Source organism: Neophocaena asiaeorientalis, unplaced genomic scaffold (assembly GCF_003031525.2).
Source record: "Neophocaena asiaeorientalis asiaeorientalis breed wild unplaced genomic scaffold, Neophocaena_asiaeorientalis_V1.1 scaffold10, whole genome shotgun sequence".
Taxonomy (NCBI): domain Eukaryota; kingdom Metazoa; phylum Chordata; class Mammalia; order Artiodactyla; family Phocoenidae; genus Neophocaena; species Neophocaena asiaeorientalis.
In genome coordinates, this window is record NW_020172817.1 from 1,880,509 (window position 1) to 1,891,999 (window position 11,491).

The window sequence follows — 11,491 nt, forward strand, 5'->3', positions numbered from 1 at the left end:
TCTTACCACAGTTAAGAATTTTTTAAAGGGGAAAAATACAAGACAGAAAAACATACATATTCAAACATAATAAACAAACATAAGATGTTTATTTTAGCATTATTCGCAATGGTAAAACACTGGAAATTTTTTTTAAGTTGATTAGGAAGAGAATGGCTGAATGATTTATGACATATTCACACCATAGAATAATATAAAGACATTGACTTAAGGTAAATCATTTGATTTAAAATGATAACTGATTGAGGAAAGTAAGATAAAGAAAATTGTACATATCACATTTTTTAAAGCAAGCTATCAACAAATGTAATAATATAATAATAATTATTCTAGAAACTGACATTATTGTATATTCATTATATAGCAGGTACTTTTCTAAACACATAACATGAAATAATGCACTTAATATTCACAACATTACTGTTAACCTCACTTTAAAGGAAGAAAACTGAATCACTGAGAGGTTAGAAATCTTCTTCAAGGTCACAGAGCAAGTGCCGGTACCAATGTGCAAATCCAAAAAGTTGACCTCTGGAAGCCTATTCTTCAATGTGTGTATGCATGGGTGTGTCTTTGCATGCATGATTCCAGATTAAATATATACAATAACACATAATAGCTTGATGATATGAGGTAGAACATGCTTCATAGTCAAATCAGTATGGAAGAAACAGCATTAAAAAAGTTAAACAGATCATTTGTACCTCAAATCATCCTGTATCACTTAATATGCTAACGATTATTGTGACCCCCCAAAAGGAACTATAAAGTATGCATCATTTTCCCACCTTCTTTGGCTAAAAGGCACTTTTTAAATGCTGCACCTATTAAACATTGGCCAAAAAGTGATTCCACAAAGCAGAATCTAGGAGCTAATTACCTACAATATAGCTTTTCTTAACCTTCAAAACTGCCAGAAAACCATTCTGGAAAGAGGCAATGGGATGGATAAATAAAGAGTAGAGAGGTTTTGCTTTTTATTTATTTATTTATTTTTGGTTCACCATATCATGTTTTTGCATTTGATATTTTGCCTTGCACAACATATTGGTAGCAGAAAATTAAATAGAAACTCAGCTAAATGTTTCACTTATCTTTTTGAAAATATTTTCACTCACATAATAAAGTCAGTTTATTGACCAATAGTGTTATAGTACCTAGTTTTCATGGATGAGCTTCATATTATTTACAAACTAATGTCTAAAGCTATTTCTGTTAATGTCTATTTTTATCTATTTTACTGTGTTAAAAGTTTTGTTATCAATCCTTAATAGCCTACTTCAAAGTAACAAAAAACTCCACCCCCAAATTAATTAAGATCCCTATAACTGCTCTGATCTAATTATTACCACATAGGAAGTAATCAGTATTTATAAGTTACAGGAGATTGATTCAATGAGTATCTATGTTTAAGGCATTTCCTTAAGGGCCATGGGAATCCTAAAATAAATACCTTATATTTCCTTCAAGGTAGTCATAATCTACTAAAGGAAGCAGAAAATCTACACAGTGACTGAAATATGTTTAAGGAAATAGGAATAAAAAGAAAGAAAAAATATTTTATAACATGGTCAAAGAGATCATTTCTACTAACGAGCTGCCTTTGTTAGAGGTTTGACAAACACGCTGGCAGGAATACAAATGTGTTATGAGATTTTTTTTTTAATAAAAGTATAATAGATTTACAATGCTGTGTTAGATTCAGGTGTACAGCAAAGTGAATCAGTTATACATACTTATATATATTTTTTTCAGATTGTGTTCCCCTATAGGTTATTACAAAATGTTGAGTAAACTTCCCTATGCTATACAGTAGGTTCTTGTTGGTTGTCTATTTTATCTATAGTAGTGTGTATATGTTAATTCCAAACTCCTAATTTATCCCCTCCCATTTCCCCTTTGGTAACCATAAGTTTGTTTTCAACGCCTGTGAGTCTATTTATGCTTTGTATATAAATTCATTTGTGTCATTATTTTTTAGATTCCACATGTAAGTGATATCATATTTGTCTTTGGCGTACTTCACTTAGCATGATAATCTCTAGGGCCATCCATGTTACTGCAAATTGCATTATTTCATTTTTTTATGGCTGAATAATATTTAATTGTATAAATATACCACATCTTCTTTAGCCATTCATCTGGTGATGGATGCTTCCATCACCATGTAGGTTGCTTCCATGTCTTGTCTATTGTAAATAGTGCTGCAACGAACACTGGGGTACATGTATCCTTTTGAATTATGGTTTTCTCCTGATACGTGCCCAGGAGTGGGACAGCAAGATCATATAGTAGCTCTATTTTTTTGTTTTTTAAGGAACCTCCATACTGTGCTGCATAGTGGCTATACCAATTTACATCCCCACCAGCAGAGTAGGAGGGTTCCTTTTTCTATGAGACCTTATCTTAAAAGGCTGTTACCGCTGTACATCCTCAGGACTACAGCTCACTTTTGAGATGAGCATGGATATTCCTACTCTTTCACCTCAACTGGGTTTTCATGAGGATTCAGTGAGAAACAGATATGAAAGAACTTTGGAGATTTCCTATAAGATTATTTTATTATTAGAACTGAAGTTTGTGCTTCTGTTTCACAATTTGTAGGAATCAACAGAGTTTGTGTCAGAGACACCTACTTGTCTTTCAAAATCCATCTTTACTTTTCTGCTTGTGGCTGCCCAGCCTCAATCGTAGCTGAAAGTGTGGCCATGTATTTAGGTGCTACTCCCAGCTTAGGTCTCAATTTCATGGGCATGCCTCATTCACACTCTCTTCTCCTTAGTGCCAACTGGGATCCTTTGCAACCAATTTTCCCCCACTAGAGATGATGACACTGCCAAGGAGGTGGTGAGAATATGTAACTAGAACAAATAAAAATCCCTGAATAACTAATGGTGTGGAGCACAACTACTCACACATACTAAACTCAGACTGTTATGTGGGAAACAAATGAATGTAAATCACTGGATTATAATATAAAGAAAGGATTCTGCTACATGAATTTTAGTCCTAGGTTTGCCACTGCATGGCTAGATAATAGGATAATTTAAAATTTCCTAAATTCTGGGACTTCCCTGGTGGCGCAGTGGTTAAGAATCCACCTGCAATACAGGGAACACGGGTTCAAGCCCTGGTCCGCGAGGATCCTACCTGCCGCGGAGCAACTAAGCCCGTGAACCACACTACTGAGCCAGCATGCCAAAACTACTGAAGCCCGCGTGCCTACAGCCCGCGCTCCACATAAAGAGAAGCCAACGCAATGTGAAGCCTGCACAGCGCAAAGAAGAGTAGCCCCCATTCACCGCAACTAGAGAAATCCCGCGTGCAGCAATGAAGACCCAATGCAGCCAAAAATTAATTAATTTTTAAAAAGTTTTCCTAAATTCTAAAATGACAGCATATGAATAGATCAGTGTTTTGAAAACTCTACTTCACAATACTCTAATTCTCACATTTTAAAACTTATTTCAGAAAGCAATTTTGATAACGGTGAAAAGATGGGGGCCAAGGAGTAGGAATGAATAAGAACAATGAAGCTGTTGGTTATTATAACCTAATTCACTCCCCTATAAAACAATGAAATTAGGTTTTATATACTGAAAAGCCAAGAAGGAATGTGAATAAAAAATTTTGCATTTAAAAATATTTATGAAAATAACAAAGTTATAAAATCTCTAAAACACATACACTTTCTGAAATTATGTGGTTGCAGGTAATAAAAGATTCTCCCAGTACTGATGATGGATTTTACATGTAAACAAATGTGTACTATTCCTCATCTGTCCTTTGTAAACAATGACACATATTCCATAATTAATCTAAGTTACTTATAGAATTCATGATTATAAAATACTCGGGTGAGCCCCAGGTGGCCGCCCAGAATTCCTGCTACAGAGTTTCTGAAGGCTTCACATTTGTTGGCGATGGAAATATAGACACTCAGAAGAAGACAGATCTTGAAAGCTGGCTTTTTGAAAGCCTTCCAGGACCCACCAGAGGACCCAGTTCAGCAGGCAACAAGTCCTCTCTCGAGTGCACCTCGGAACACGCTGGCCTGCAGAAGGGACTACAGAAAGCCTGGAGGGTCACTCCTGTGGGGGCCTTTTCTGCCAGGCCATTGTGGCCCAGGCCATATTCTCCCCCAAGCCACAGACATGGAAATAGGTAGGCAGGCTTCATGGGAAGCCTTCAACTTTCCTCTTTAAATACTTCTATATTTTCAAACATTTTCGGGTTTCTTTGGGGCCAAATCAAATGGACCCGTCCCCTGTCCCCCCTAGTCCACACCCCTGCCGACCATCCACATCCGGAATCTCAGGGGTACATACGTTTTACAGGATGCACCCCACCTTGGCACATGGTATAGTCCATGGATTTTGAACCCTGCTGTGTCACGTCAGGCATCCACGCTTAGAGCATGGCACGTAAGGCTTGGCTTTCCGGCCCTCAACCTGCTCTGTGTTCCGCCTAGCCTTCCCTTCCTCCACCCTAATCCCTGCCGACTCCTGTTGTTTCCACGGTCTCCGTGGCTTAACCCCTCCCACAGTGTCCCTATCATTGAAAGGCTGAGGTCTGTAGCCATTTCACATTGGTTTCTTTCACTGGGTCAGTAGGCCTTTGGAGTTCTGCATCTCTTGTCATGGCCTGCTGACTCATTTCTTTCAAGCACCCAGTACTAGGCCAGTGTCTGAACGTACCACAGTTCACTGACGGTTCTTCCCCACTGAGGGGCATTTGGTTCCTGCTGAGTCTGGCAATTTAGAACGCAGATTGTATGAATGTCTGCGTGCAGGTTGCCACGTGCGGCACCCATGTTCCCCTCCTTTCAGCGAGCTTCAAGGAGCTGGTTTATAGGGTTAGAGTATGTGTCGTTTCGGAAGAAGCTGCCACACTGTTTCCCCAGGTGCTGCCTTAGTTGCCGAGCGCTGCCCACTCACACGACACCATAGACTGGAAGCTCGGCCAACGCGCGTGTATTTATTTTCTCACCCTTCTGGAGATTGGAAATTGCCAGATGGGGTTGCGAGCCGACTCGTTGTTCAGTGATGCCTCTCTCCTGGGCTGCACCTCTCCACCGTCTGGCTGTGTCCTGGCATTGCCTTGGCTCTGGCTGTACTATCCCCGGTGCCTCGGTCTCTACTTTGAAAGACACCACTGCTGTTGGATCGGGGCCCCTCCAGAAGCTGTACCTTTGATCTGAATCACCTCTCTGAAGTCCCTATCTTCACATCTGATAGTCACGGGGTGTGGAGTTCAGCCAGAGTGCTTTCTTTGACCGTATTTGCTCTGCTGAAGGCCCTAGCCCCAAATAGAGTCCCATTGGCGGTTTGGGCTTCAAGAGATGAATTTGTCCATTCACAGTGGCTGTCCAGTTTCGCATTCTCAGCAGCAGTGAATGAGGGTTCCTTTCTCAGATCGGCAGTCCTAGCTGATGCTCTACGTCAGGCCAAGTTAATCAAACGCATAGGCCTCGGGAAGAATGAATCAAAGCGGGTTGGTTCAACAGATTTCCTACACCATTATGTAGGAAAACCAGAAAGACTTGACCAAAACTCAGGGCGGAAATAACCCTCCTGGGATTGACAAGTGATTGATTCTAGCAAGGTTGCAGGGTACAATGGGAATGAAGGTACATAAGTCTGCTGCTTTCTGATAGGCCATCAGCAAACAGATGAAGATGCTTTGATGCTTTCTTCCTGATCGCTAAACCTTTTAAAACTTCGCCTGACCTCGGCCATTAGCTAGGACCTCTGGCCCCAGGTAGGAAACGAGTGGTGAGAAGACAGATGCTTGCCTCTTCCCGGGATCTTACTGGGAGAGCTTCGAGTTCCTTCCTCACCATTTGCAAGAGTGCTGACAAGCTGCAGCTCTTTGCAAGAGGTTCCTGATCAAGCTACAGTCCTCTGCATTCCTAGTTTGATCAGGAGTGGGTGAGGGTGGGACTTTGTCCAAGGCTTTTATCTTATCTCTCGGTAGGGTCCTGTGATTTTTCTCCCTTGACCTGTGCATGGGTCATGGATCCCACCCAAGGGTGCCTGAAGGCTGAGCCCACCCTGGATACCTAGGATCAGTCTCACTAGCTCCAGCCATCTATGCTTCTTCTTACCCATGGCTGGATGTGGTTAGCTGAAAGGTGATTCAGGGTTTTGGCATCTCTCTGTGTGAGAGATCGTCATGTCTATTTCTGTGGGAATGCCTTGGGTCACGGGATGAAGCTAAGGCTGGTCTCATGATATGAGTTAGGATTCCCTAAGCTCCCACCTCCTGGAAGAGATCGTAGAGGAGCGGTATAATTTCTGCTTTAAGTGTTTGCTAGAATCCATAAGTGAACTCCTCTGGGCCTGGTACTCTGGGATAGGGATGGTTGTTGAGTACAGATTCAATGTCTATGACAGGTAGAGGCCTTTGCAGAGGTCTGTTTCTTCGTGGGTGTGTTGTGGCAGGGGGTGTCTCTCAAGGTATTGGTTCCTTTCTTCTGGCTTATCAGATGGATGGGCGCGGAACCGTTCACAACATCCCTTTCTTACAATTCCATTGCCCACGGGTTCCAGAGTGATGCTCCATGTTTCATGTTTCGTTTCTGATACGCGTACACTGGGTCTTCTCTCTTTTCTGATGATTCCTCCAGCTGTCTAGAGGCTTCTGGGTGTTCTTGGTCTTTTCAGAGAAGCAGCTGGAGGTGTGGTGGATCTTCTCTCTCCAATTTTCTTCTGTTTATCCATCCTGGGGAAATCCCCAGTGGCCTGAGATACGGGAGCTGCATGGGTGGGGCAAAGTCTCAGAGTCAGGAGGCTGCTCTGCCAGCGGGACTGGTTCCTCAGCGACAGGCCTTCGCTGGCTCTGGCCTAGAAGAACAGGATCTTCTTGTGCTTGCTGCCGGGGATTTGCCCCTTGGAGCGTAACCTCCGAACAGCCTCCCTCATATGCTTGGGTTGGAGTGGGGGCGTTTCCCCCCACTTCTCACACACATCCAAGGCCTCCTCAACCACCTGCCCGACGAAGACCTTGGCCACTCCGGACATGGCAATGACCGTGTTCTGGGACACCGTCGAGCCAGCCACGGTCTGGATCAGACGCTTCATGGTGGCCTTGGGGAAGGCTGATCGGCGATACACTTCATAACGGTCCAGCTGCTCCTGGCTCATAGAAGACATGAGGGTTCTCATCTTCTGAGCCTCCAATTCGTCCACTGCCCGTTTCCCGGGTCTCTTCCCCTTGGTGGCCACTTTCCGTCTCTTGGCTTCAGGAGGACGTGACGAGGAGTCTGCCTCTTCACCTGCCCTTGGACGCAGGCCGTCCTGACGCCTGAGCTCGCCTTCCTCGTCACAGGCTTTCCTCAGTTCCTCAAATCGGTCCCGCGGGATTCGGTCCAGGCAGCTGGGGCTGGGGTCCAAGGGCACCACTCCTCCCTCACCCGACACACCTGTGACCCGACCTTTCCCTAGGAGCGACGTGCTGGCCTTGGCCATCCCAGCGCCGCAAGATGCAAGGGCTCGGGCTGGGCTCGTCTGATCGGCGGCCTGCAATGACAAAGACGAGACGAGGGAAGGTCAGCCTTGCTGCTGTATTTATACGCTCACACACACACATACACACACACACACACACACACACACACAGAAACACAGGTTTCCACTGCCTCCCACAATGCAAAGACAGTTGCCCTTGGAGATGCCTTTTCTATGCGTGGACAATAAATGCCCGCAAACTCGGCACCTTAAACAAGCCCCACTGACTGGTTGAAAGCCCGTAGGTCAGAAAGCTCTCGCCCTGGGTCCTTTCTTCTGCAGAGTCTGACGCGGAGAACGTCCCTCCGGCTGCACTCCCCTCAGGGTCAGGATCCCTGGATAACAGTAAGGTCCCAGCAGCTTTATATAGAGCTCTGGGGCTGGGGCCACGCCCACCCGGAAGTCAGGTGATTCCTCAGCCCTCGGGGGCTGGGCTCCTCCCATGCACAAGGGAAGGGGCGGGCCGAGGGTTGGCCGCCCAGACTTCCTCCCGCTACAGAGTTTCTGAAGGCTTCACGTTTGTTGGCGAAAGAAATATAGACCCTCAGAAGAAGACAGGTCTTGAAAGCTGGCTTTTTGAAAGCCTTCCAGGACCCGCCGAGAACCCAGTCCAGTAGGCAACAAGTCCTCTCTCGGGTGCACCTCGGAACACGCTGGCCTGCTGAAGGGACTACAGAAAGCCCGGAGGGTCACTCCTGCGGGGGCCTTTTCTTCCAGGCCATTGTGACCCAGGCCATATTCTCCCCCAGGTCATAGACATGGAAATAGGTAGGTGGGCCTCATGGGAAGTCCCTCTTCCTCTTTAAATACTCTTGTATTTTCAAACATTTTTGGGTTTCCTTGGGGTCAAACCGAATGGACCTGTCCCCTATCCACCCTAGTCCCTACCCCCATCTTCAGGCAGGTCTTCCCGCACCATTGACATCCAGAACCGCAGGGGGAACATTTGTTTTACGGGATGCACCCCCTTTGACACATCCTCCTCCCCCAAGGTCCATAGTTTCCATTAGGCATCACACTGACTGTTGTATATTCCATGGATTTTGACCCCTCCCTTATCATGTCTTGCATCCACCCTTAGAGTATTGCACATAAGGCTTGGCTTTCCTGCCCTCAACCTGCTCTGTGTTCCGCCTAGCCCTCCCTTCCTCCACCCTAATCCCTGTTGACTCGCTTCCATGGTCTCCGTGGCTTAACCCCTCCCACAGTGTCCCTCTCATTGGAATGCTGAGGTCTCTAGCCGTTTCACATTGGTTTCTTTCGCTCCATCAGTAGGACTTTGGAGCTCCACGTCTCTTGTTGGCCTGCTGACTCTTTTCTTTCTAGTGCCGAATACTAGTCCAGTTTCTGAATGGACCACAGTTCACTGACCTTTCTTCCCCACCAACTGGCATTTGTTTGCTGCTGAGTTCCGGCAGTTTGGAAAGCAGATTCCATTAACGTCTCTGTGCAGGTTGCCCTGTGCTCGCACCAATGTTCTCCTCTTTTGGGTAAACCTCAAGGAGCTGGATTGTATAGAGCGTGTGCTATTTTGTAAGAAACTGCCACACTGTTTCCCCAGGTGTCTGCCTTAGTGGGCTAGCGTGTCCCCATCCGAAGACACCACAGCCTGGAGGCTTGCGCTAACGCACGTGTATTTATTTTCTCACCCTTCTGGAGATTGGAAATTGCCAGATGGGGTTGCGAGCCGACTCGTTGTTCAGTGATGCCTCTCTCCTGGGCTGCACCTGCCCACCGTCCGGCTGTGTCCTGGCATGGCCTTGGCTCTGGCTGTACTATCCCCAGTGCCTCGGTCTCTACTTTGAAAGACACCAGTGCTGTTGGATCAGGGGCCCTCCAGAAGTGGTTCCTTTGATCTGAATCACCTCTTTGAATTCCTGAGGGAGCGCATCCGCTCTAATACCTTTATTTCATACTTCTCGTCATCTGAATGATGAGAAAATAAGGGTGTTTTTTGCACTGTGATTGTTAATTATATTTGTCAATTTAACTGGTTTAAAGAATGCTCAGACTGCTGGTAAACAACATTTCTGAGTGTGTCTTTAATGGTATTTCTGGAAGCTATTTGTTTTTGAATCAGTTGACTGAGTAAGAGATCCACCCTCATCACTTTTGGTGGGCACCATCCAAACTGTGAAGGCCCCAGGAGAACATGAAGAGGGTGAGCAAATTTACTGTTTCCTTTCTTGAGCTAGGACTTCCATGTTCTCCTTCCCTCAGGCATCAGAGCTTCTGGGTCTCAGGTCGACTGACTCCAGTAGTTTCATCAGTGGTTCCCTACCCTGTTTTTCAAGCTTTTGGCCTCAGACTGGGGATTACACCTTTGGCTCCCCTAGTTCTCAGCCTGTTTACTTTGATTGAATTATACTGCAGGTTTTCCTGGTTCTCCATCTTGCAGTTGGCATTTCATAATACCGTAATCTTTCTTTTTCCCTGTAGAGTACTTTGTTCTGACTATCTGCCTCTGGGGCTGTACCTCCTGCATACCTATTCTTCCCCTATTCCAGGTTCTGTAAACTTGCAGAGGGTTTAAACTTGAACCCTTATGGCAAGTAATCAAGAAAAGAGACTATTTGTTTACTCCAAACTTAAAACAGATTCCCCTATTTTATGGAAAAGTATAAGCAAGATTACTTCTCTGTAAAACCTTTAAATACCCCTGGTCTAAAGGATTCTGGAATTATCACTGTCTAGCCATGTTACTCTCAATATCACCTAGATTACATTTAACTTGTATATTTGTTCTTAAAATGATGGTACATAAAAATAGTTGCCTAATAGTAAAGGATCAAATTCCTCTCTCCCTCTCCTTCTCTCTCTCTCTCTCTCTCTCTCTCACTCTCTCTCACACACACACACACACACACACACACACACACGGAAGACAGAGATTCCTACCATGCACTTATCCCAAATACAGTTAGAAAAATGGAAGTGCACTGTGCAAAGTTCTATGTTGGAAGACATATTCAAATATGGCCTTGGATTTCACTTAGAAGCTGGCAATACGGATTTACAAACCAGAGAACTGAACTTGTGTAACTGAAACTAAACTATCCAAAGACTGCAAAAGTAAAGCAATATATGATATACTAGCAAATCTATCAGTTAACTATCATTTGCTACATTCTCTCATTATCCTTTGTTACATTACTGTTCTTAAGATAGAGCTCTCAAACATTACAAATATTCTTTCTTGAATATCTTTACATAAACATATGCTGTGATTCAGCTTTCTCATATTCTTTATCATTTTTATTTTCTGAATTTTTTTTTTATTTTGACCACCTCTTTAGGTTAATCCTTTAACTATTTTATCATATTTCAAACTCATCTTATAAAAGATATCCTATCTCCCGCATCTACATCCCTAAGCAAACCAGTACACGTACACATACGCACATACACCAAGACGCCGAAGGATGAAAACAAATTCACAAGGCCAGTCAATAGCAAAATAGACACACTTTGGTACAAATAGTTTTACACGCTAATTCAATCGATATTCTGCCTACTGAACCATGCTACTTCAGTAGGACATCCAGTTCACTGTTACCGATCAGCAATTGCCAAGTTTAACTACCAGTGAAAATAGCTTTGTGCTCAACCTATGAATGATATCCGTATCAAAGCAAAACTGCTCCCAAGCACCACATTATTGTCCCATCTATTGTTCCCAAATCCTAGGCCAGCCAACAAAATCAGCCTTTCTTGGTGGGCTTAATTACCTTTTTTATCCCAGTCATAGCTCCCCCAGTAAGAATAGCAATCCTGACTAAAGCAAATCACAGTGTTACCATTCTGCAAAGAAGGGCTTGAATGTGGGCGATTACTGTGCCGGCATTACTTGCCAGGTGAAAACACGGTGGAGTGTCATGAGATTTCCCAACAAAGACATGTTTGGTCCCCTCGTGACACAAACGGTTAGATGTGACTCTTTAGATATTTATTAAATTTTATCACTGTTCTTCATATCCTCTGCA

The 11,491-nt window shown here is 44.2% G+C and overlaps 1 pseudogene; it reads right to left on the reverse strand.

Moving 5' to 3' along the window:
• Window positions 1-6,845: 6,845 nt before the first annotated feature.
• On the reverse strand, window positions 6,846-7,469 carry LOC112397520 (transcription initiation factor TFIID subunit 11 pseudogene; annotated as a pseudogene).
• Between the last annotated feature and the right edge of the window lie 4,022 nt (window positions 7,470-11,491).